At 46.6% G+C, this 24,017-nt stretch overlaps 1 long non-coding RNA gene across 2 annotated transcripts; it reads right to left on the bottom strand.

Annotated features, from left to right (window-relative positions):
* Positions 1–14,542: 14,542 nt before the first annotated feature.
* On the bottom strand, positions 14,543–23,780 carry LOC108581597. 2 transcript variants are annotated; one of them, XR_001893983.3, is made up of 5 exons: positions 21,624–23,780; positions 20,581–20,740; positions 16,350–16,510; positions 16,048–16,266; positions 14,543–15,239 (listed from the first exon to the last, which is right to left on the bottom strand). It is a non-coding gene; the product is annotated as an uncharacterized LOC108581597 (long non-coding RNA). The 2 variants fall into 2 exon arrangements; XR_001893981.3 differs by having other exon boundaries at positions 20,581–23,780.
* Positions 23,781–24,017: the final 237 nt, after the last annotated feature.

The raw sequence follows: 24,017 nt of genomic DNA, 5'->3' as shown, positions 1-24,017 counted from the left end.
GGTGGAGTCTACAGAGACAGGCAGGTTTCCTTGAGCTGCTGTGAGCTCCACCCAGTTGGAGCTTCCCAGCAGCTTTGTTTACCTACTTAAGCCTCAGCAATGGCGGGCGCCCCTCCCCCAGCCTCGCTGCTGCCTTGCCGGTAGATCACAGACTGCTGTGCTAGCAATGAGGGAGGCTCCGTGGGCGTGGGACCCTCCTGGCCAGGTGTGGGATATGATCTCCTGGTGTGCCTGTTTGCTTAAAGCGCAATATTGGGGTGGGAGTTACCCGATTTTCCAGGTGTTGTGTGTCTCAGTTCCCCTGGCTAGGAAAAGGGATTCCCTTCCCCCTTGCGCTTCCCAGGTGAGGCGATGCCTCGCCCTGCTTCAGCTCTCGCTGGTCGGGCTGCAGCAGCTGACCAGCACCGATCGTCCGGCACTCCCCAGTGAGATGAACCCAGTACCTCAGTTGAAAATGCAGAAATCACCGGTCTTCTGTGTCGCTGGCGCTGGGAGTTGGAGACTGGAGCTGTTCCTATTCGGCCATCTTGCTCCGCCCCTCCACCTTCATTCTTAAAGTCAGCGAGACCAAGAACCCACCGGAAGGAATAAATTCTGGACACTCTAACCTCAGGTGATCCACCCACCTTGGCCTCCCAAGGTGCTGGGATTACAGGCATGAGCCACTGTGCCCAGTTTATGCGAATGCAGTTACATTCGTTCAGCAATGCTTTTGCATCATCAATGCAAATGTCAACACCGTGAACAAGGCAAATCACCTCTTAGGGTTGTGCTCACCCTGCCAGGGGTGGTAGTGGTAATGTTCTGCTTCATGATCGGTTGAATTCACTTTGCAACAATTCAAAAAGCCATACCCTTGTGCACTTTTCTGCAGTATATTTTTTACTTTTATTAACTTCTAAATTTTTATTTAAAATTTTATTTTAAAAGGAGTTTGTAGACCATACTTTGAGAACTGCAGTGGCACAACAATGAAAGCAGGGATGGGGATAGCATTTGCTTGGGAGAATGTGGGAAGGATGCCTGCAGGACTGGTCCATCCCTTTGAGCTGAGACAGGAAAGAGGAATGGAAATTTTCTGTGGGAATAAAAGAGAAGATGATAAGCTGGGCAGAGGGAAGAGCATGTGCAAAGGCTTAGAGGCATGACAGACACAGTGTGCATGGGGAACCTCAAGGAAATCAATGTTCTTACTGCAAACAGCTCAGTGGCCACCACAGCCCAGCCTCACACCTTCACAGTTCACCATCCAGGAATAAAAATCCACTTATCAGCATTTAATTTGTGCCTGGCGCAGTTCTACACACTCATTTAATCTTTGAAATCACCCTATGGAGTAGATGCTGTTATTATCTCCTTTTACAGAAGAGGAAATTAACACAGGAAACAGAGAGGTGTAATAACTTATACCAGATCCCTCACCTAGTAAGTGATGCAGCCAGGATTGGACACAGATGGCCTGACTCCAATCTGCTATGATATACCCTTTCTCATGAGGAAGAGAGATACCTATCCAATTTCCCTTCCAATCTGGGAAATCCCAATGGGCCGACCTAGGTCACATGCCAATCCCTGGGACCGATCCTGTCAGGGGACACATGCTCACCTCACTGGGTACGTCTCCAACAAGGGAAGACCACACCATGGACACTATACAACAAGAATGAAGGGTCTATAACAACACCCAGCAACATGGATGATATGTGTCCCTAACATCATACCTCCTGTACAGCACAGTACATTCTATGAGATTCCGTTTACAACATAAAGCTCAAAACCAAGCAAAACGATTATGTGCCATTCTAAGCCAGGACTGTGCTCACCCTCCGGGGGTGGCAGTGGTAATGCTCTGCTTTGTGATTGGTCAAATTCACGTTGCAACAATTCAAAAAGCCATATACTTGTGCACTCTCTTGCAAGTACATTTTTTTCACTTTTACTGACTTTCTAAATTTTATTAAGCCTGTGGTGTAAAAAAATTAAAAGTGTGAATACAAGAGTCACGAAGGGGTTGTATTTAGCCAGGGTGGCAAATGGGCTTCTCAGGGTGAATAAAGGATGTATGCCCCACGTCCTAAGGTATAAGGGGAAGAATAATGAAAACCCAAGGATGAACAGGCGTCATGTTTCAAACGGTTTTTAAAGAACATTTTTTCAAGTTTCACTCATTTGCATTATAAATCAAAAGGAAATGGCTGGAACACAGAAGTGCCAGCTTTTTCCAATGAGGCAGCTTGCTGGACTGCACGGGCTCCACCACCCCCTGCCACCCTGGGGATAAGTGGGCGCTGGGCAGAGGGGGACAGAAGGTGCTGAGCCTGATACCTCCCTGTACCTGTCACATTCCTGGGGGTTTTGCTGTGTTTCGTAGGTTATAGAGGATTTCTCAACCTTTTTAACCTATGTTCCCTTCTTTAGCAGCTGTAAATATCTCACACTTTCCTTGAATGTTATTTGAAATTGCAAAATTAATTAAATATTGTGACAAAAAGCAAAGCCAGGCCCCGGGACAAAGTGCCGCTTTGTTTTAGAGCTGCCGGCGAGGCCCCCGCCAACCCCCCGAGTGTGTGCTTGCCCTCCCCTCCCCTCCCCTGGCCCCCATGAGAAGCCTTGGTTTATAAATTACAAGCCTTTTCATTTCCTCCAGGTTTTTGATGAGAGATGTGGGGATGCGGCCACCAGGTGGACGCCATGCTAAGCATTTACGAGCTTGTGGTCTGGCTTCCCCGAGGGATGGGGAACTAAGAAGCAGACTTACCTACTTTGTTTCTAATAAAACCCACAACTACAACTCCTTACTTATTAACTAAGTATCATTTCATGGTAATAGCTACTATTTATTGGGTGCGTCCCCTGTGCCACACACAGTGTGAGATGCTTCCCACCCATTCCATAACTCAATTCTTACCAAAACCCTGTGAAGGACAGTGTCATCATTTCTGCTTTATGGCCGAGGAAACCTACGCTCAAGAGTGATTGTGTGACCTGCCCAAGGTCTCACAAGGAGAAGGCAAGGATTCAGAATACAGATCCCAGTTAGGCTGGCCCCAAAGTGCAGGTCCTTGAGAAGCAGGCTATGTAACTATTTGGCAGAGCCAGGATTTGAACCCTTGCTGGTCAAGTCCAGAACCCCCACATGTTACACCACACCTCTAATTATTAGAACAATTGATGATTGCTTGGGCATGGGTTCTGCACGGGAGCCTTGAGCCTCACTGTCCAGGGCAGTGCTCAGTCCTCCAGGCTTACTGGGTCCAGCTGAAAATCTGACTTCAGAGGTGAGGTTAGAAGGGGCCAGGGCCTAATTATGCAAATAAGCAGCCTGGCATGGCCATCCCAGGAGAGGAAAACAAGATGACCCCGAAATGGTCCAAATAGATCACTAAGAGAAATACAGTTTAAGATGAAGAAGAGGGACAAACGGTTATCCTATATTTATAAGTAGACAACTCAACATACATTCACGGGCATACACACCCCTTATCCAGCTCCAAGAGAAGTTCAAAGCCAGCCCTCTTGACTCACACAAAGGCCAGGGGCCTCTGCTCCAGGAGGGCCGATGTGAAGATACAGCTGGTCTCCCAGAAATAAAGGGCCCCGTAGAGTAACGGGGAACAAGCCGGCAGGACTTTTTGGAGCCGGGAAGAGCAGCTCGAGAGGCCATCAGCCTGTGAGAGCCCACCCCAAACGTGGCATTCCTGCTTTCCTGCTGCCAGTTTGGTCATCCGCCTCCCACCATAAACTACGACCTCAAGGTAATCCCCAGCCTCTTCCAGGCTGCAAACTGACTCCAAACACTGGGTCAGGATGGGCTCGAGGATCCATCACTTCTGGACAAGTGTTCTTCCTTGCTTGACTTCTGCAGGGTCCTGAAGCTGCTCCTATAGCCCCCCTAATACACAAGGGAGGCTTCTGGGATGGTGGAGGGGTCTCTTTCCTCTTTTCGGCATCCCCCCACTCCCTCATACATGGGGAAGCAGATTGTCCTGAGGGATTGCTTACAACTTCTATACCCAGAAAGGCTGTCCACACACACCCTCCTGGGGAGAGGACCACCGTTTCCATGGGTCAAATTAGAATCTAAGAAACAAATCCAAGTTTAATCATGTGCCAGCTTCCTGCCACATTTAGAGTGAGATTTAAAGAAACAGTAACACTTAGACGCAATTGGGTCACTGTCTCACGGATCTTCCAGCTGTTATAAATCACTGCCTAAAATTAGCAAATGTGAGTAGTCCTGGCTCCTTGCTACTCAAAGGGTCGTCCCTGGACCAGCAGCATGAGCTTCACCTGGGAGCTTGTTGAAACTGTATATACTCTCTCAGGCCCCAACCAGACCTACACATGCAGAATCCACATTTTTACAAAATCCCCAAGTGGTTTGTGCATACATTGAAGTTTGAGAGGCACTGCTCACACTCACCCAGCATCCCTTGTTCCTGGTGAGGTGTTTTGCCAGACCGACACCAAACGCTCTGTGAGATGTCAGAAGCCTCCGTGGCCACAGGCTTCCATCAACAGTCCTCTTCCTCCTGCACAGGGGGCCTGACCATTTCCCGCCCACTGTGGAAGTTCCCATCTGCCTTCCCAGTCCCCTGCATTCCTCTTGTCCTTCCTGTATCTCCTGTCTCCCCCTCTTCTACTCGAGACCTGCGTATTAGCATCTCCGATCCTGCCCCGCCCCCGACTCCCAACCTGAATAACTTTCAGGTCTACCCCTCCCCCACTGCTTGCTAACTGATGTCCAGGCTCACTAGCCTGAGATGTATTGATCAATTTGTCACTCCCTCTTCATCTCACTGTACTGTCCTCCCACGACCTGGACCCCATTACCATTCTTGGCAGATTTTTGCTCACACATTTTGTCTGCCTTCAACACCTGACCACACACTTCTGCTGTTGCAAAGCTTTTGGGTCCTTCAACACTGGCTAAAATGCTTCCTCTAAGAGGCCTTTCCGGCAGAAGGTAATGTCCTTCTTGGCAGTGCCCGTGTTTCCTTCCTTGTAACACTTGTCCCTTTCCAACTCCTATTAGAACTATTGGTATCTACACCTCCTGTCCCCTGCTACAGTGAACACATTTAAAGCAGGAATCACGGCTTATCCATCTTTGCTCCTAACAAAGATACTAACATACAGCAAGTCAAATCACAAACTTGGGGCACATCATCCAACCTCTCCCCTTGTTTTCCTATTTTATGTATTTATAAGAGTTATTCTTCCTATAAAAAGTCAGATTTTACAGACTACCTCATCCTGCCTCTGACTTCAGAGATATAAACATAATCACATGTGTCTTCTTTCTGCAAGAAGTGGCTGTTGTCTCCAAACAAGGGGCAGCTTTAAAAACTAGAAATGAGCTATCTGTGAAAACGCTTTGCAAAGTCCTGTTTCATATCACAAAATGGAACCTGTGTTTTTATTCACCAGGAACTCTTCTACCCTACAGAAGGTGTAAGATTAATATTTTTGGAAGGGCATTTGTTGTCTTAAGTTTGGCTCTATTTATGGATTCTGTCATTCAGTTGTGATAAGAATTTTCCCAGAATCATGATGCTACACCTCAAGTATTAAGACGATATTTAATACATAGTTAATACATTGCTTTCGTGTAAAATATCAAAATTTCTTTATTTTATTTTTTGGAGACAGAGAGTCACTCTGTCACCCAGGCGAGGGTGTAGTGGCGCAATCTCAGCTCTGATAGCTGAGGTTGATTATCGCTGCAACCTTTGCCTCCCGGGTCCAAGCGATTCTCGTGCCTCAGCCTCCTGAATAGCTGGGATTACAGGCATGTGCCACCATGCCTGGCTAATTTTTTGTATTCTAGTAGAGACAGGGTTTCACCGTGTTGCCCAGGCTGGTCTGGAACTCCTGGCAATATGCCCACCTTGGCCTCCCAAAGTGCTAGGATTACAGGCGTGAGTCACCACACCTGGCCTCAAAATTTCCTTAAACAAAGCTATCTTGGAAAATCTAGACTATCTAACGGCTGAACAGACATTCATAAATGGTTGCTGAATAATGAGTGAATGAGAACAAGTCATTTCCCTCAGTGCCGTGATGTGTTAATCCTCAGGTCTCCACTGTATGTAAGCTAAACACTGAATTTTGAGATGAGACAAGCATGTAGTTTAAGACGAATGGCCTGATGAAAGCAGGAATTAAGAAGAGAGGTTGCTGGCCCAAGGAGACCACGTGACGTGACTGTGAAGTAATGAGGCTGCTTTCCCCACGTGGCTGGTGGAATCCGTTTTGTTGCTGTGTAGTCACACACATTCCCATCAGGCCTCAGTGGCAAACATGCTGACGAAGACTGTTTCCCAGACTCACTAAAGCCTGGCCAACATCTAAGCTGCCACTGAAAACTCAGGCAATTTAGAAGCAGTGGAGCGTGTCCGTGGCAGGGAAGGAGGAGCACCTACCAGACTCAGCTGCAAAGGGAGTGGCGGATGGTGCAGGGGTGAGAAATGCAATCAGATTTCTCTCATTTTGGCCAAATTTGGCAAACCTAATTTGCAGCTTAAAATGGACAGTCTGGTGCCGGGCGCAGTGGCTGTAATCCCAGCACTTTGGGAGGCCAAGGTGGGCAGATCACTTGAGGTCAGGAGTTTGAGACCAACCTGGCCAACATGGTGAAACCCCCATCTCAACTAAAAATACAAAAATTAGCCAGGTGCGGTGGTGGGCGCCTCTAATCCCAGCTACTCAGGAGGCTGAGGCAGGAGAATTGCTTGAATCCAGGAGGTGGAGGTTGCAGTGAGCCAAGATTGTGCCACTGCACTCCAGACTCCAGCCTGGGACACAGAGCAAGACTCTTTTTTTTTTTTTTTTCACCATGACCCCACTGAGGAAGGTTTTGTTTTGGGGCTACGTAGCCTAGAGTTACCTGTGCAAGAAGGAAAGACAGCTGCTAAAACCACCTGACTACCTGATGCAGGGATCATTGGTGCTCAGGTTTGTTCCTGCAGAACTGGGCTAAGCCCCATTCCTGGCCTTGGAAGATGACTAAATGAGCTGGATCATTCTCTGTGCCTTGTAAAGATCTCAGAACGTGGGGGTGCCTCATGCGCTTGAATAGTCCTGTGGAAAACTTAGAAAAACCACAGTTAGTTCACAAGAGTTAGCAGACAAAAATATCAGATTTTCAAAATCACTAAAGTCTTAATAAAATAATGAAGTGGAAAGTATTTGCTTTATCTTTTTTAAAGAGAAGTTACAATGCTAACTTCCCTTTTTAAACAATGTTGTAAGCTTTAGATATTATCTTAGCAGCAGTTCTCCTGGGAAGAGCCAATAAACAAAACGCCTGTGATATATTGTCATTGGAAATTCAGCTAGAAAAACAAAACTCGAGCAGTTTCAGTGTTTGGTCACCGAACAGACTCTGGTTTTAATTATAAACACCAGCAGTTTCGAAGATCTGTCCCTAGATGCCAAATGTATCCAGAGCTGGGGGTGGGCACCCTTGCAGAGTGTACCATAAGAAGCCTGGACAAGTGAAACACCCAGCGTGTCCCACCTGTAACCAACTACTGTACTACCAAATGGAAGTTCTGGCTAATTAGTTTGAAATTGTTTCCCTTAAAGCCTTAATGGAATGAAAATCAGCTAACTTAACAGCTAGAGAAACAGTCACAACTAAATTACTTCCCACTGTTCCCAATTAAGTTGGAAACCTTGGGTGCAGTAACTACCAACATCACAAATTACGAATCTTTGCCAGAGATGAAGGCCTTCTGTTTTTCTTAGACCCATCAACAGCCTTTGCTAATAGAATTAGGTAACTGAATGTATGCAGAAAAATGGAGGAAAGCAAGCCACTTAAAATCATTAATTGATTAAATGACACATTTCGTGCCAAAAGCTAGGTGCAGGTAAGACTTGAAATATGCGGCTCAGATGGCAGACCTCCGCATGAGAAGAAAGCAACGACTTGTTTATAATTGCCATTCCAAGCACACTTGAGGAATCATTGCCGTCCGAAATCAAAGAGAAAAATGATCAGACTGGCCAGTCACGCTGAACCCTTTGGCTCTTCTGCCATTGTTGGTAGCTTTGGGTTACTGAGGTCAAACTAACTATGATGTCAATATTTACAAAGCAGTTTCCAAAAACTGATTTGTAAATTAGGATTGTTCTCCAGTCCCTAAGGGAGGCATGATCTTAAGGAAAAGGACAGAACCTTTGTTCTAGTAAGTATATCTTGATGTCCATCAAAAGGTTATGAACAGTTTGTGATTTTGGTGGCTCTAGGAAGGCTCTAATAATGCCCCCAGACCCATTCCTTCCCAATTTTGGTACCTGTCCAATTGACAATAGCTGCGCAATTGGGCAGCTACAACTGGACTTGGGCTCAGATTCCCATGAAAGACGCCCTGGAGGAGAGACACTTGGCTATTGCTAAGCAGGCCAGGCACTCTGGAAACTATAAAAGTGAGTGAGGTCAGTTTTCGAATCTGATTTTGCCATCCAGCCTACCCCACACATCTTTCAGTAAAGCTCCTTTATTCCCATCTTGAGTCCCAGGGCTTTGATGTATCTCCTTCCTTTATCACATCATTGAAGATCTTTGGTTTTACAAAGATGTAAGTGACTGACACAAGTTTGGTGTGTTAGTCCTCCAAAGGACTTTTGTATTTACCAAGATCCAAAGCCTGAACATGGAAAACCGGAGGAGTTTCAGGGAGCAGCCAGCTACATGCCCAAAACTGTTTGCTTTTTGTCTGTAAGTAGATTTTGCCCAGGTAGACTTTGGGAGCTGGTCCCCAACGATGACCCTCAGTGAACACCTGGTATTCTCACTCACCCCATGATTCAATTACCTCCCACCAAGTCCTTTCCATGACACGTGGGAATTACGGGAGCTACAATTCAAGATGAGATTTGGGTGGGGACACAGCCAAACCATATCAACTTCCATCACACTCACAGCTAGAGTTCATAGCTGGAAGGCAGATTCCACCACGTAGAGAGATGTAGCTACTACTGACAAATACTATTACATCTCACGGTTCCCAGGTAGTCTATTAAGAAATGGCTTATGTTGACTAGAGATTTACAAACAAAATCACGCAACCTCATAGGAATCTTTCCAGCTATACCAAGCACAAATAAACAGAAAATGTTATTTCACTTTGCCAACTAGCTCAGACAGATTTTAAGGAGGAAAAGTTATTAGTTAAGCTTGAGAGGAAACTGGCAAGAAATGTATATGGCCTGAGGCATCCTTGTTCAAAAGCAGAACTGAATGTCCTTTCGATTCATTTGCTTATGCCACAGGATGACCCCTCTCGTGACCCTACTCCACTCCTACCCTCAAGATCGATTTCTCTTCTTTTCTTCTCCTCCAGCTCCATGACCCACCTCATACACAGAATTTGGCATCTTGTGCAGTGCCATGCTGGACATTGTGGCTGTGTCTGCTCAGTCCTTCTTGCTGGGGTCTCCTCCTCTGTCCACTCCAGCCAATGGTTCCAGTGAGGGCCCTGGCCACCTGCCCTCAGAGGTGCACACTTGACCCAGCCTGTGATGGTTAATACTGAGTGTCAACTTGATTGGATTGAGGGATACAAAATATTAATCCTGGGTGTGTCTGTGTGGGTGTTGCCAAAGGAGATTAACATGTGAGTCATTGGGCTGGGGAAGGCAGATCCACACTTAATCTGGTGGGCACAATCTAACCAGCTTCCAGAGAATATAAAGCAGGCAAAAAACATGAAAAGGAGAGATGGGCTGAGCCTCCCAGCCTACATCTTTCTCCTGTCCTGGCTGCTTCCTGCCCTTGAACATCGGACTCCAATTTCTTCAGTTTTGGGAGTCGGAATGGCTCTCCTCACTCCTCAACTTGCAGAGAGCCTATTGTGGGACCTTGTGATTGGGTAAATTAATACTTAATAACCCCCCCTTTTAATTTGCTTGCTTAAACTCATATATATATTTCCTATTAGTTCTGTCCCTCTAAGAGAATCCTGACTAATACACAGCACTTCTCTAGAATGTTTTGGCATGCAACTAAGGAAAGAGATGCAGCTCCTCTTTAATAGTCAAGATTGAGACATAAAAGCAGTGTGTGAAAAATAAAAACAAAAATCTGAAGCCAATACATAGAGAAAGGGAGAGGTGAGACAGAGTGCTGGTGGCATGCCACTCCCCACTTCTACATGTCCCCAGATCAACCACACTCCTACCCCCTTGGAGATTGGTTACGTGAGCCTCAAACATCTGCCCCTTTGCCAAAGCTAGTCAGAGTTGGATTTCTGTCCTCAGAGTTCTATTACACTGTAGACACCTAAAAATAAGTGGAGCCCTTTGTCCCCAGGCAAGAGGATTCTTAAACAAGGAAGATAGGTATCATCCTTAAGATCCCCCAAGAAAATGCTACTCTTTCTTTCATAGCCTTTATTCAATATTTAAGTGTATTAGTCCATCTTCACGCTGCTGATAAAGACATAGCCAAGACTGGGCAATTTACAAAAGAAAGAGGTTTAATGGACTTACACTTCCTCATGGCTGGGGAGGACTCACAGTCATGGTGGAAGGCAAGGAAGAGCAAGTCACATCTTACATGGATGGTAGCAGGCAAAGACAGAGAGCTTGTGTAGGGGAACTCCTCTTTATAAAACCATCAGATGTCATGAGACTTGTTCACTATTACGAGAACAACCTGGTAAATACTTCCCCCCATGATTCAATTACCTCCCACTGGGTCCCTCCCACAACCCATGGGAATTCAAGATGAGATTTGGGTGGGGACACAGACAAACCATATCATTCTGCCCCTGGCCCATCCCAAATCTCATGTCCTCACATTTCAAAACCAATCATGCCTTCCCAACAGTCCCCCAAAGCCTTAACTCATTTCAGCATTAACTCAAAAGTCCACAAAGTCTCATCTGAGGGAAGGCAAGTCCCTTCTGCCTATTAGTCTGTAAAATAAAAAATGAGTTAGTTACTTCCTAGATACAATGGGGATACAGGCATTGGGTAAATACACCCATTCCAAATGGGAGAAATTGGCCAAAACAAAGAAGCTACAGTACCTGTGCAGGTCTGAAATCCAGTGGGTCAGTCAAATCTTAAAGCTTCAAAATGATCTCTTTTGACTCCATGTTTCAAATCCAGGTCATGCCAACGCAAGAGGTGGGTTCCCATGGTCTTGGGCAACTCCACCCCTGTGACTTTGCAGGGTACAGCCTCCCTCTTGACTGCTTTCATGGGCTGGCATCGAGTGACTGCAGCTTTTCCTGGCAAACGGTGCAAGTTATTGGTGGATCTACCATTCTGGGGGCTGGAGGACGGTGGCCCTCTTACAACCCCAGGAGGGACTCTGTGTGGGGACTCTGACCCCACATTTCCCTTCCGCACTGCCCTACCAGAGATTCTCCATGGGGTCCCACCCCTGCAGCAAATTTCTGCCTGAGCATCCAGGCACTTCCATACATCTTCTGAAATCGAGGTGGAGGCTCCCAAACCCCAGTTCTTGATTTCTGTGCACTCGCAGGCTCAACACCACATGGAAGCTGCCAAGGCCCGGGGCTTGCAGTCTCTGAAGCCATGGGCCAAGCTCTATGTTGGCCCCTTTCAGCCATAGCTGGAGCAGCTGGGACGCAGGGCACCAAGTCCTTAGGCTGCACACAGCACGGGGACACTGGGCCCAGTCTACAAACCCACTTTTTCCTCCTAGGCCTCCGGGTCTGTGATAGAAGATGCTGCTGTGAAGACCTCTGACATGCCCTGGAGACATTCCCCATTGTCTTGGGGATTAACATTCGGTTCCTCATTACTTATGCAAATTTCTGCAGCCAGCATGAATCTCTCCTCAGAAAATGGAATTTTCTTTTCTATCGCATTGTCAGGCTGCAAATTTTCTGAACTTATGCTCTGATTCCCTTCTAAAACTCAATGCCTTTAACAGCACCCAAGTCACCTCTTGAATGCTTTGCTGCTTAGAAATTTCTTCTGCCAGAGGTTGCAGTGAGCCAAGATCATGCCATGGCACTCCAGCCTGGTGACAGAGCAAGACTTGGTCTCAAAAAAAAAAAAAAAAAAAAAAAAAGAAAAAAAAAAAAGAAGAAAGAAAGAAAGAAAAAAAGAAATTTATTTCACCAGATACTCTCAAGTTCAAAGTTTCACAAGTCTTTAGGGCAGGGGCAAAATGCCACCAGTTGCTTTGCTAAAACATAACAAGAGTCACCTTTGCTCCAGTTCGCAACAAGTTCTTCCTCTCCATCTGAGACCACCTCAGCCTGGATTTCATTGTCATATCGTTATCAGCGTTTTGGTCAAAGCCATTCAACAAGTCTCTAGGAGGTTCCAAACTTTCCCACATTTTCCTATCCTCTTCTGAGCCCTCCAAACTGTTCCAGCCTCTCTCCCCATTGCCCAGTTCCAAAGTCCTTTCCACATTTTGGGGTATCTTTTCAGCAGTGCTGCACTCTACTGGTACCAAAAATTTACTGTATTAGTCTGTTTTCATGCTGCTGATAAAGACATACCCAAGAATGGACAATTTACAAAAGAAAGAGGTTTAACGGACTTATAGTGCCACATGGCTGGAGAGGACTCACAATCATGGAAGAAGGCCAGGAGGAGCATGTCATTTCTTACATGGATGGCAGCAGATAAAGAGAGAAAGCTTGTAGAGAGAAACTCCTTTTTATGAAACCATCAGATCTCATGAGACCTATTCACTATCACAAGAACAGCATGGGAAAGATTTGCCTCCATGATTCAATTACCTCCACCGGGTCCCTCTCACAACACATGGGAATTCAAGATGAGATTAGAGTGGGGACACAGCCAAACTATATCATTAAGTAACCTGGAGATGATGTATTTCCTTACTTTTCTCTCAGCCAACATGTCTTTCAAGCTTCCTCTCTAGAACGGAACCCTGATTCTCCACCATGTGTTGTCACTGGGTAGGCTTAAAAAGTACCACTAATACCTGAGAAGCCTTGTTTGCATGAGCCATGGAGATAACTCTGTCCCTCGGCATCACTCCCCTGAACTGAACTCTCCAAGTCTTTCCTTAGAAGATTCTCTGATTCAATGCCTACACTGCCTATGATAGAAACTCAGGGGAGAGTGGCAATAAAATCACTGAATTAGCTGACAATAGAAAACAGATCAGCACTCTTCAGATAACCAGTCTCCTTCTTTTACTTAAACACAGAGATTTTATCATCCTGTGGCTTTTTCTTCCCAAGCTTAGGAATCACAACACATTTAAGCCTTCTGCATGGGTTTTATTTTTATTTTTGTCCACGGGTCACAAGAACTTTGAATGCATAGGCTTAATCTTCATCCTTTCTTTTTATATCATAGTTTTCCGTCTTCTTGGGATCTCTTTGGGTACTTCAGTCTATCTCAAAACGTAGAGCCCAAACCTCAGACTGATACATGGGTGAGGCCTTGAGCCGTGACAAGTGGAGTGGGGAGTTATTTCTCAACTCTTGTATGCCAGGCCATGAATACATCCAAGTATCAAGTTTGGGTTTAAAATAACATGGTGACCTTTCTCTCTACTCTTCTATGACTTTCTGAGTCAAAACACGTGCCCAGGGCTTCTTGGTAGCCTCTCTGGACATGAGAGCTACTTTCTCTGTTCATAAAAGGAGGGGAGAGGGTGGTCAAGAGGGACGTGCTCATATCCAACACAGTGCCCGTGTCTCTGATGCTCTGACAAGGTTATCTGAACAGGACCAGAACTCCTGCCTTGTTCTGGAGCCCTGTGTAAGGTCCAGGGTTTCTCTGGGAACTCTGAAGATTTTTGAAATGATATATTGGGAGCTTCTGAGGGGGTCGCTCATTCTTTGGGGGCTCATCAGAGTTAGAATAGTTAGAATAGACTTGTTAGGGCCAGCTGTGATCCCAGTGACCACATTCACTCATTGTCTCCATTTGGTTGGGCATTTCTGTTATGTCTTTGAGTATCCTTTCTGTGACAGAGCTAGGCCCTTCCTTGCTTCAAGGAAGAAAGGTTTGGGGAGCATGAAGATGATGTAGGTTTCCACAACCCCCTGATCTTCTGCACCCCCATGGCTTCCTCCACCCATAGGGATGAGAAGAATCACAGCTTCCAAGAAGTTAAAGATGGTTCGCAGGGAAGGCTGTGGCGGCGGGGCTGGGCGGGGAAGGTGGGTCGGCGGGGCGGGGCAGGTGGGGCGGCAGGGCGGGGCGGGGCAGGTGGGCGGTGGGGCTGGGCAGGTGGGGCGGCGGGGAGGGGCGGGGCAGGTGGGCGGTGGGGCGGGGGCAGGTAGGGCGGCGGGGCCGGGCGGGGCCGGGCGGGGCAGGTGGAGCGGGGTGGCGGGGGCAGGTAGGGCGGCGGGGCTTTGGCTTTGGCAGCAACCTGATAATCACAGGACCTCAATCTTGGTAAATGCAGTCAGCAGAGAACCAGGGCTGGTTTCAGTGTGTTGAGTCCAGTAGGCTGCCAGGGGGTTAAAAATGTCTGAGGCATATGTTTGACCACCATTAACAAACCTAAAACAACAAAACCCTTTAGAGACACAAGAGAAAGGAACAATGTCACCAGTGACATTCTCAACTTCCCAAACACTCCTGGTTTAGAAGAGCTGGGAGAAATGCAGTCTATTTTAGGGGCTTTATCAGTGACATTAAAAAAAAAAAACCAGTAATACGTTTGATATTTCACTTCAATTATTCATCTAAGGAGCCCCTGGGTAGGGACAGATATGGAACCATTGGTTGCACAGTAGCCCAGAAGACAGTGTGAGATGCGGGGCCCTGGGAGCTGGGAATTCCTTCTTCCTCGTTCTGACCCCCGCAACTGCTGCCAGAAAGGTTTATGAGCCCTCATCATTTATTATGTGAGTTTTCTATATTTGGAAACACTTTGGGGGAAAATTTTCCACACTTAGAAAGTCATTACCCGAGTCTCCAGTACATCCATTTTTCCACGCCCTTCTTTACACATGGAAAGGTTTATCATTAAGAATGTTCATCTTAAATGCAGTTGAAGCAGAGACACAGAGATGATCCCCGCTCCCCAGAGGTTCTGCTCGCTAGCAAGTGGCACACTCCGCCCCTCCTACGGGTCATTCGCGGTGGCTTCTGCAAGGCTGGATGGAGGTGGGGTCATTCCCGGTGGCTTCTGGAAGGCTGGGTGGAGGTGGGGTGTGGGCAGCTTTTTCAGAGATGAAGTGTCCTCTGCGCTTCCATGAGGAGGAGCTTGGCTCAGGCTCTGAAAGGCTTCTATCCTTTCCTGCCTCGTGCTGGACATGAACCAGTCACATGAGCAAGTCACATAAGCAAGTCAGGAAGGGTGTATTAGTCCCTTTTCACACTGCTATAAAGAACTGCCTAAGACTGGGTAATTTATAAAGGGAAGAGGTTTAATTGACTCACAGTTCAGCATGGCTGGGGAGGCCTCAGGAAAATTACAATCATGGCAGAAGGCAAAGGGGAAGCAAGGCACCTTCTTCAGAAGGCGGCAGGAATGAGAAGGAATTCAGGAGGAACTAACAAACACGTATAAAACCATCAGATCTCGTGAGAACTCACTATCACAAGAACAGCACGGGGGAGCTACCCCCAGGATTCAATCACCTCCACCTGGTCTCTCCTTTGACATGTGGGGATTATGAGAATTATGGGGATTATAATTCAAGACGAGATTTGGGTGGGGACACAAGGCCTAACCATATCAAGGGTCTAACACCGTGAAACCCCGTCTCTACTAAAAAAAATACAAAAAATTAGCCGGGCATGGTGGCGGGCACCTGTAGTCCCAGCTACTCAGGACACTGAGGCAGGAGAATGGCGTGAACCCGGGAGGTGGAGGTTGCAGTGAGCCGAGATTGTGCCACTGCACCCCAGCCTGGGTGACAGAGCGAAACTCCGCTTCAAAAAAAAAGGACAATTATTTCCTCTCTTCTTGTGACAAAAGCAGAACACGTTGATTTCAGGAATATACAGGTAAGAAAAGGCAAAGGCACCTAAAATTCCATCATCTTAGGGAAAATCACTATTACCCCCCCAACTTTCATCTACACATGTATAATAATGAAAGTAGTAACTTACTGAGGGCCCAGCACGGGTCAGGAGCTGGGCTGTGTGGTTTATATGCACCGTTCCACCTAACCCACACAACCAGTCTGCTGGTCACTCCATGGGGTCCCAGCATGGTGTGTGGATGGAGTGTGGGCTCCAGAGCCAGGCTGCCTGGTTTCGAGACCCACTCTGCCACTCATGAGTGTGATCTCCAGCAAGCTGATTAGCATCCATGCCTCAGGTCCTCACCTGTCAAATGGGGGTAATAACATCAGAGGTGTCACGTGGGTTGTCAGGAGGATTAAATGAGTAAATAGGTGTAAAACACTTACTGCTTGGTACTTGCAAGTGCTCAACTCAGCAGAGTCACTTATTGTTTCCCTTGTAGAAATATGGAAGCATGTTCAGAGAAGTCGGTGACTTGGTTGAGATCCCACAAGCATTAACTGACAAAGCCAGGTTTGAAACTTAAATCTCTTCTGAGTCCAGATCTCTTATGATATAATATACAAGAGAGACAGAGAAAAAAATCAGCGTTCCCCCGCTCCTTAACACTATTCTTCGTTCCCCCGCTTCTAACACTACTCCTTAACACTATTAAGTTGCAAATATCTTCTGCTCACTGTATAATACTCCAGCCCTAAATGTGCCCTTGACCGAGTCTTAGCCAGTGGGTAGAGACCTAGAGGAGTTGGCAAAGGCTCAGCTTTGTTTAGTGCAGTGCCGTCAAGCACAGGAACCCCTGGGCCTCTCACTGACAGGCAGATTCATTTCTAACAAGTCCCCAAGTGAGTTGATGCTGCTGGTCTGGGAACCACACTGCAGAGAGGCTTTTGGGAATTCTGGCCAGTGAATCTGCTTTCGCTGGGACCTTCCTGCTGCTGCCTCTTTGTTTTACACAGTTGCCTTCCATCTTCCCTTGTGTCCCGAGTCTGGAATTCTGAGTCCATCGGCACCGTGCATCACACCCTCTGACCTCTGGAGGCAGGTTCCTTGGCTGGAGCCCAGGTGGACTCACCTGGGGCCCACCCACCTGGGGGTGCCAGGTCACGTGTCACAGTCACCAGTGTCAGCTCTGGGGGTTCTGCACAAACACTGGTAGGGTTGCTGCTGATCCCGCCTGTCTGAAACACTTCAGGGGACATGTGTTTAGGATTCAAAAGAAAAGAAAGATTCACACTGGAGTCAAGCAAGCACTGGGGGTGGTCGGGAGCATAGGAGGGTGTGAGGCCACAGCGTGGTAAGGGATCATCCACCTCCCATCAGCAAGCCCAGGGCGTCGAGTCCTTCCGTTCTAAAACCTCTGGGGTCCTCAACAATACAAACCACTATTCCCATCTAGTGCCCTCTGGGAGCCCATCCCTCAGACAGGAAAGGGAGGTCACCTTTGACACCCTCTGTGGAAATTCCAGGTAGTGGCGACCGAGTATAAGAGACAAACTAAGAATTCTGAGTGCGGTAATCAGAGTGGGCATTCATGTGAGTGGAATAGCCCCAGCTGCCCAAACCCTTAACCATGAAGGAAAATTCTGTCTTAAAAAGGTCTTTCACTGTGATTTTTCCATGACGTGACTAGCTTTTCATTCAGTTGTCTATCCCAACAGATACCAGTAGGTCCTGACAAAACCTAAAGTATGGGGAGAGAGACCCTGGAAATTAGAAATTTTGTCTTGCCTTCTTCCTCAGGACACTCTGTTTCCACAGCAGGCGATATCTGCGAGGGCTGGTTCAGTTTGCTGCTATTTTCAACATTTTAGAATGAGTTTCCCTCACTTCTGGGGATTTTCCATGGGGACATAAATCTCTAAGCCTCGTTCTAGCAAAGCGTCCTCATTGCTACCTCAATTGGGACAAGTGAAATATTTGGAAATTCCCATGGCCTTGGCCAAGACCTTGAAGGGGCGGGTTTTAAAAAGTTCTAGATTCCCTTCTTTCCATGGCAGCCAAGGGCACATTTCCCTGGCACAGCACATCCCCCTGGAAAAAGCAAGCCCCTGGATTGGAGGCCTCTGGAAGCCTGCCTATGTAGGCCCAAACATAGCATGAGAATACTCAATGTACGCAAATAAGCAGAACAGGAAACTCATTTATTAAGCTAAACCTCCCAATGTTGGGGAAAACTTCCTGTTATCAGACATCTGAGAATGGGGTCAGGCCTAGTCCCTCCAGCCCTTGTGACCAGGACCCTGGCTCAGAACCAGAAATCTGCCTGCTGGGCCTGCCATAGCAGGAAGAGGGCTGATAGGAGGCAAGCTTGGCCTTTCATGTCAGGTCTGTCCCTTCCTGGCCGTGTGACCTCTTGGAGCCAATGTTTCTTTAAAACGGGGACAAGGATACCTCACGGGGTATTGCGAGAGTAGGGCAACGCATTTAAAAGTGATTTCAAAGCTGTCAGGTGTTAGTCCATGGATCATATCTGGGCTTATTTTGAAGATTACACTAAATAAGAAACATACATACACACACAGTGGTGTTCTGGTAAATGTTTAACAACTGGCTTTCTAGAGGGGAAAATGCCCTGGTGTTTAGCATTTGTCAATTTCCATGCTGTAATACTCCCACCAGGGCTCATTTCAAAGTGCTAGTGTGATGTCACTGAATGTCAAGTTGAGAAGAAAGGTACAGAGTTGACCCCTCTGGGCTGGTGTGAGCCAGCAGAAGCACACCGCTGTTCCTATATTTCACTTCCTCTTATATAAAGCACTTAGCACAGTGCCTGGAAAACAGGGGTGTTGACCTCCTCATCCTTCTCTTTCTATTTTCATTAGCTCGAGGTTCACCAGCAGATAGGGAAATGGCAGTCCCACCCTGTCCTGCTGAATCTGAATCTCCAGACGGTGTGTGTTTTAAAAGCTCCCCGGGGTGATTCTGCTACGCAGCCCTGAACAGGAACCGCAGCACCACGTGGCGGGCTCCCTGGGAGCAGTGACGGGGTCCTGCTTGTGTTTGCATCCCCAGTCCCAAAACAGGGCCTGACCCATTTGGTGCCTTCCTAAACGAAGTGATGGAAACTCATTATCTGGAGCTAAAATGAAAGGGGTGAGACCTGCGGAGACGAGTCAGGAAAGCAGGCCCCACCGACGGCCATGCACCTGCTGGCTTCTCTCCACTCTTCCACGAGTCACCCCCATTGGCCCGGGCTGTCCCCATCACCACCAGCCAGGCTTGTTCTGCTGCTGCCCCCCAGTCCTCTCTGCATAGTTCATCCTGTGGGACCTGTGCCCACTCACTCCACCTCTCTGAGTTACCCCTTTTGATCCTTGGAGCCCAGGGCCCTTTCCTGCCCCCTTTCTCTTATTACTGCATCTGTGGAGCTGCTCAAGAGCCACCCAGGACAGATGTGTCAGACTCAGACAAGGATGGGGGCTGTGAGTGCATGTGCACCTCTCCCCACAATTTCCTCCTGCCCCTGCTGCCTTTTCCTGGGAGCTCTGCCCCTAGTACAGTGTGTGTCCCTAAGAGCCCTCAGTATATGTTCTTTGAATAAAGAAAAACAAGCTACTGGGAAGGGACAACAGGAAGGGAGGAGAGGAAGGCATTATAGGTGAATTAATTACTCCAGGAAAGACCTGAAGTAATTGGTGCTTCCTTGGCCTGAGTATAATAGCAAAGGAAATTTGATTTTTAAGCCAAAAGTGTTCACATCTCCATCCATCACTGCATATATATGTCCCACCCATTTTTATGTTCTCTCTCAATCCTTCACGCCAATATAAACACCAGCTCCTTGTCTTTCTCAAGGCAACCCAGAGAAAATGAGAAGATAAATCCAAGGAGTGGAAAAAAATTACTAAGTCATCTGTTTTAGGTACAAACACAATGATACAATTTTCCCAACTACTAGGTATAACAATTACACTTTAGAGGAGAAGGGAAGAGCTTACGTGCAAACAGACTAGCACAGACAAATCCAGCTTTACATGGTCCTGGTGGCAGCATGACTGAGCTGAAATATACCCTTAGACCAAGTGTGTCCTTTCGATTTAAAGAAAAAGAGGAAGGGAATTACACGTGAAATTGTCTTTTGGACAGTGTGCTCAGTGCACAAGAACTAATTCACACACAGCCCTGTGAATATCTTTTTACCCCATCTTGAAGATTAGGTAAACACACAGAGCCTTAGTTAACATGCCAGGTGCACACAATCAATGAATAGCAGAGACAAAACTAACATGGGTCTCCTGACAGCAGAGCCTATGGCTTTTTCAGCCATGGACATAGGTTCCAGACATGGCTACTGCCATTGCTTTACAGCAAGTCCTCCAAAACAGATCCTAGGATTAGAGTTGCCGTGAGCACACAGGGAGGCAAGCACTTTTCCTTTTCCTTTCTTTTAATGCCCTCCTTCATGGAGGTGAAGCACAAGAAGAGAATGAAGGGAGGGACAGTGTTTCCAGCAGGGAAAAGGTGACCAGGGACCAGAGAGAAATTCTTCAATTCGCAGTTATCAAGTCTACAGGCTCAAGACACCCAGAGGAATGATGCTAGCTCTTAAAAAAAAAAAAAAGACAATAAAGCTTAGAGACAAGACATGATTATTTAAATTAAAATTAGATATATTACCTATACTTGGAATTCACGTTGCCTCTGGATTCTCTCTCCCTTAATCCGTTCCTATGAGTCTTGCCCGACTTCAGCTCCAACCAACCTCAGCTAAAGTCCTGGAAGGGAGGGAGTGGGCCGTATTCATCTTAGAACCCTTAGGACCTTGCAGAAAGAGTTGCTGGCAGAGAGTGTATTTAAAAAAAAAAAAAAAAAAAGTTAAATTAGATTTTCTTTCTGCTATCTTTATTCTCAGGGTAACTTTTCTGCATCTTTCAACTAACTCTCATCCCAGGTTCTCCCTTTCCTCTCCGCTAAGCGCCTTCAACTGGTGCCTCCCCATCTGCTGCTTATGTGCAGGTGATAACAGAGTTTCAGCACTCGCAGAATTATGTTAAAATAATATGTTATGCTCTGAGTCAGAAGAGACATTCTTTAGGGCAGGAACAGTTTATTATTACATTTTGTACCCTAAGCATCTAGCATAGTGCCTGACACATGGGAAAGGCTTATTCAACACCCATTAAATAGAATTAAACCTGGCAAAGACTGGTGAAAAAGTGGGCATCTAATATCTGAACTCTTTAGTCACTGCACTCTTGAGCAAAAAGTCCCTTGAGGACAGGAGTCACCATGTCAAACTAGTTATCAAATATGGTTCTAAATGCAATAGAAGTGGCTTAGCTCCTAACAGCGGGATTTGTGTATTTTTAGGAGAATCTGTTCAAAGCATCGTCAATTGAAATCGCCCTGGAATCACCTGCGACTAAACAAGGGAAATGAGTATAAAGTGTGATAAACTCACAGTCTTACTGAAAGAACAAAACAAAACACACAGCATCCACTCTGAGATGAGCTCTACATGGGCAGAGATCCTGTAGAGAGGTAAGTAGGCAGCTTCCACACCTTCTGCCCAAATCACAACATTACAGAAAGCCAGAGCTGAATGTTGCCTGTTTCTTTACTGCAGGGCTTCTTAGAGACTTTAATCATCTAATGCCCAGGGCAGCTCTTCTCTTCATGGAGGGTGTCTTAGTCCATTTAGTGTTGCTATAAAGAAATACCTGAGGCTGCGTGATTTATAACGAAAAGGAGTTTATTTGCCTCTGCAGTTCTGCAGGCTGTACAGGAAGCATGGCTGGCATATGCATCTGGTGAGGACTTCAGGCTGCTTCTACTCATGATGGAAAGCAAGGGGGACAGACACGGTGGCTCACTCCAGTAACCCCAGCACTTTGGGAGGCCAAGGTGGGTGAATTACTTGAGCCTAGGAATTTGAGACCAGCCTGGGCAACAAAGGGAAACCCCGTCTGTTTAAAAAAAAAAGAAAAAAAGAAAGTGAAGAGGAGCCTGTGTGTGAAGAGAACACGTGGTGAGAGAGGAAGCAGAAGAGAGAGGGGGAGGTACCAGGCTCTTTCTAAACACCAGCTCTCTTGAGAACCAACAGAGTGAGAACTCACTCACCCCGAGGGAGGCCATTAATCTATTTATGAGGGATCCACTGCCATGACCCAAACATCTACCATTAGGTTCCACCTCCAACATTTGGATCAAATTTCAACATGAGATTTGGAGGGGACAATTATCCAAACCAGAGCAAAGGGACAGAGCGCACTTGGTTTCTCACACTACTTTCGCCATAGAATCTCTTGTTAGTAGAACTTCTGTGAACACCATCTGGGTAATGCTGCACCACATCATGACCTGCCCTTCATGAAATTCAACTCTGCAAACACTGTGTCACCATCTCTTCACTATGCCGAAGGAGATGTTCTAGGTTGTAGGAAGGGCCACCAAGAATGAGGGACAGTTTCTGCCCTTATGTAGCTTTTGGTCTCACATGGGAAATCAGAAGAGGCTGAATCAGAGAAGAGACAGAGAGCAAACCAGGATGAAGGGCAGAGCATGCAAATATCCTAAGCAAGGCCAAAAGTGCTGTTGGAGTGTAAGGGGGAAGAGACAGAGTGCCTGGCTTAGAGGTGGATGTGGGACCTGTAAGAAATCCCATGAAGGGGTGGTCTTGAGGAGGCGGGCTTTCCACAGCAGACATGATGTAGAGAAAAGCAGGGAGAGCACCAGAAGGACAGCAGGAGAAAAGACAGATGGGGAGGGCAGGCTGCAGTGTGGAAAGGGTGGTCAGGAGTGGTGTGATGGGAAGGAATCTTGGGAAGGTGGTTTGGAGTCACATTATGAATGTCACAGCAAAGAGTCTGTACTTCATGCAGAACTCCAGAAGGTCTCAGAGGAGTGACACTTTAGACCACAGAGGCTTCTTAATGCCTGCCCTTATATGATCTGTTAGTTTACAAATAATTCCCTAAGGAGATGACTGACTTTGACACAATGTGACATACAGTGAAAGCATATCCGGTTTAATTATTTTGTTAGTCTATTATCTTTGAAATGATAAAATATATCCAGAAATATATTTTGTAATAATTAGTGACTATTAAGTGAAATATACTGTATTAATTACCTACTGCTTTATAATGCAGTGCTAAGATACAGTTAGCAACTTAAAAACCACACACATTTATTATCTCATGGTTTCTGAGGGACAGGAATCCAGGCACAGATGGGCCAGGACTAACTTCAGCGTCTATCACAGAGCTGCAGTCAAGATGTCAGCCTGGGCTAGGGTCTCATCCGAAGGCCCATCTGGGTTTGCCTCCAAGCTCAAGTGTTTGTTGGCAGGATTTGGTTCCTTGAGGGTTGCTGGGCCATCTGACTTCCTCAGTTCCTTGATTCCTTCAGGGGTATGGGGACAGGTGGCCCAAGGCCACCCCTAGTTCCTGACCACATGGTCCTCTACAGAATGGTGGCTTGCTTTATCAAAGGCAGCCAGAAAGTGTTTCTGTTCACAAGATAGAAGTCACTATCTTATGTAACCTACTCATAGAAATGACATCCTTTCAATGTTGTCAATATTTTATATAGACCCAAGGCACTCCAGGGATGGGGATTCCACAAGGCTGAGAACACCAGGAGCCAGAGATCACTGGGGGCCATCTTTCAGGCTGCCTGCCACTTTGATACTTCACAACATTCTCAGGTTAAAGTAAACTTACGAAAAACACTCATAATATTTTAAAATAATTATGTCCCAACTGTACCTATAGAACTCGGGATCAACATGGTGAAATGCCATCTCTACTAAAAATACAAAATTAGTTGGGCATGGTGGTGCATGCCTGTAATCCCAGGTCCTTGGGAGGCCGAGGCAGGAGAATTGCTCGAACCTGGGAGGTGGCGTTTGCAGTGAGCAAGATCGCGCCATTGCACTCCAGCCTGGGCAACAAGAGTGAAACTCTGTCTCAAAAAAAAAAAAAAAAAAAAAAAGAACGTGGAATCAGTGTGGGGAAGCAGTCAAGGATAAATAACCCTGTCAGTCACTGCTCCCCTTAGCAAGACAGGACTCCATTATAAGAACAATCATGGAGGAAGGAAAGTTATCCCCC

Source organism: Papio anubis, chromosome 14, assembly GCF_008728515.1.
Source record: "Papio anubis isolate 15944 chromosome 14, Panubis1.0, whole genome shotgun sequence".
Classification (NCBI taxonomy): domain Eukaryota; kingdom Metazoa; phylum Chordata; class Mammalia; order Primates; family Cercopithecidae; genus Papio; species Papio anubis.
The sequence above is the reverse complement of the archived record's forward strand: the minus strand, read 5'-3'. Positions and strand labels throughout refer to the sequence as shown.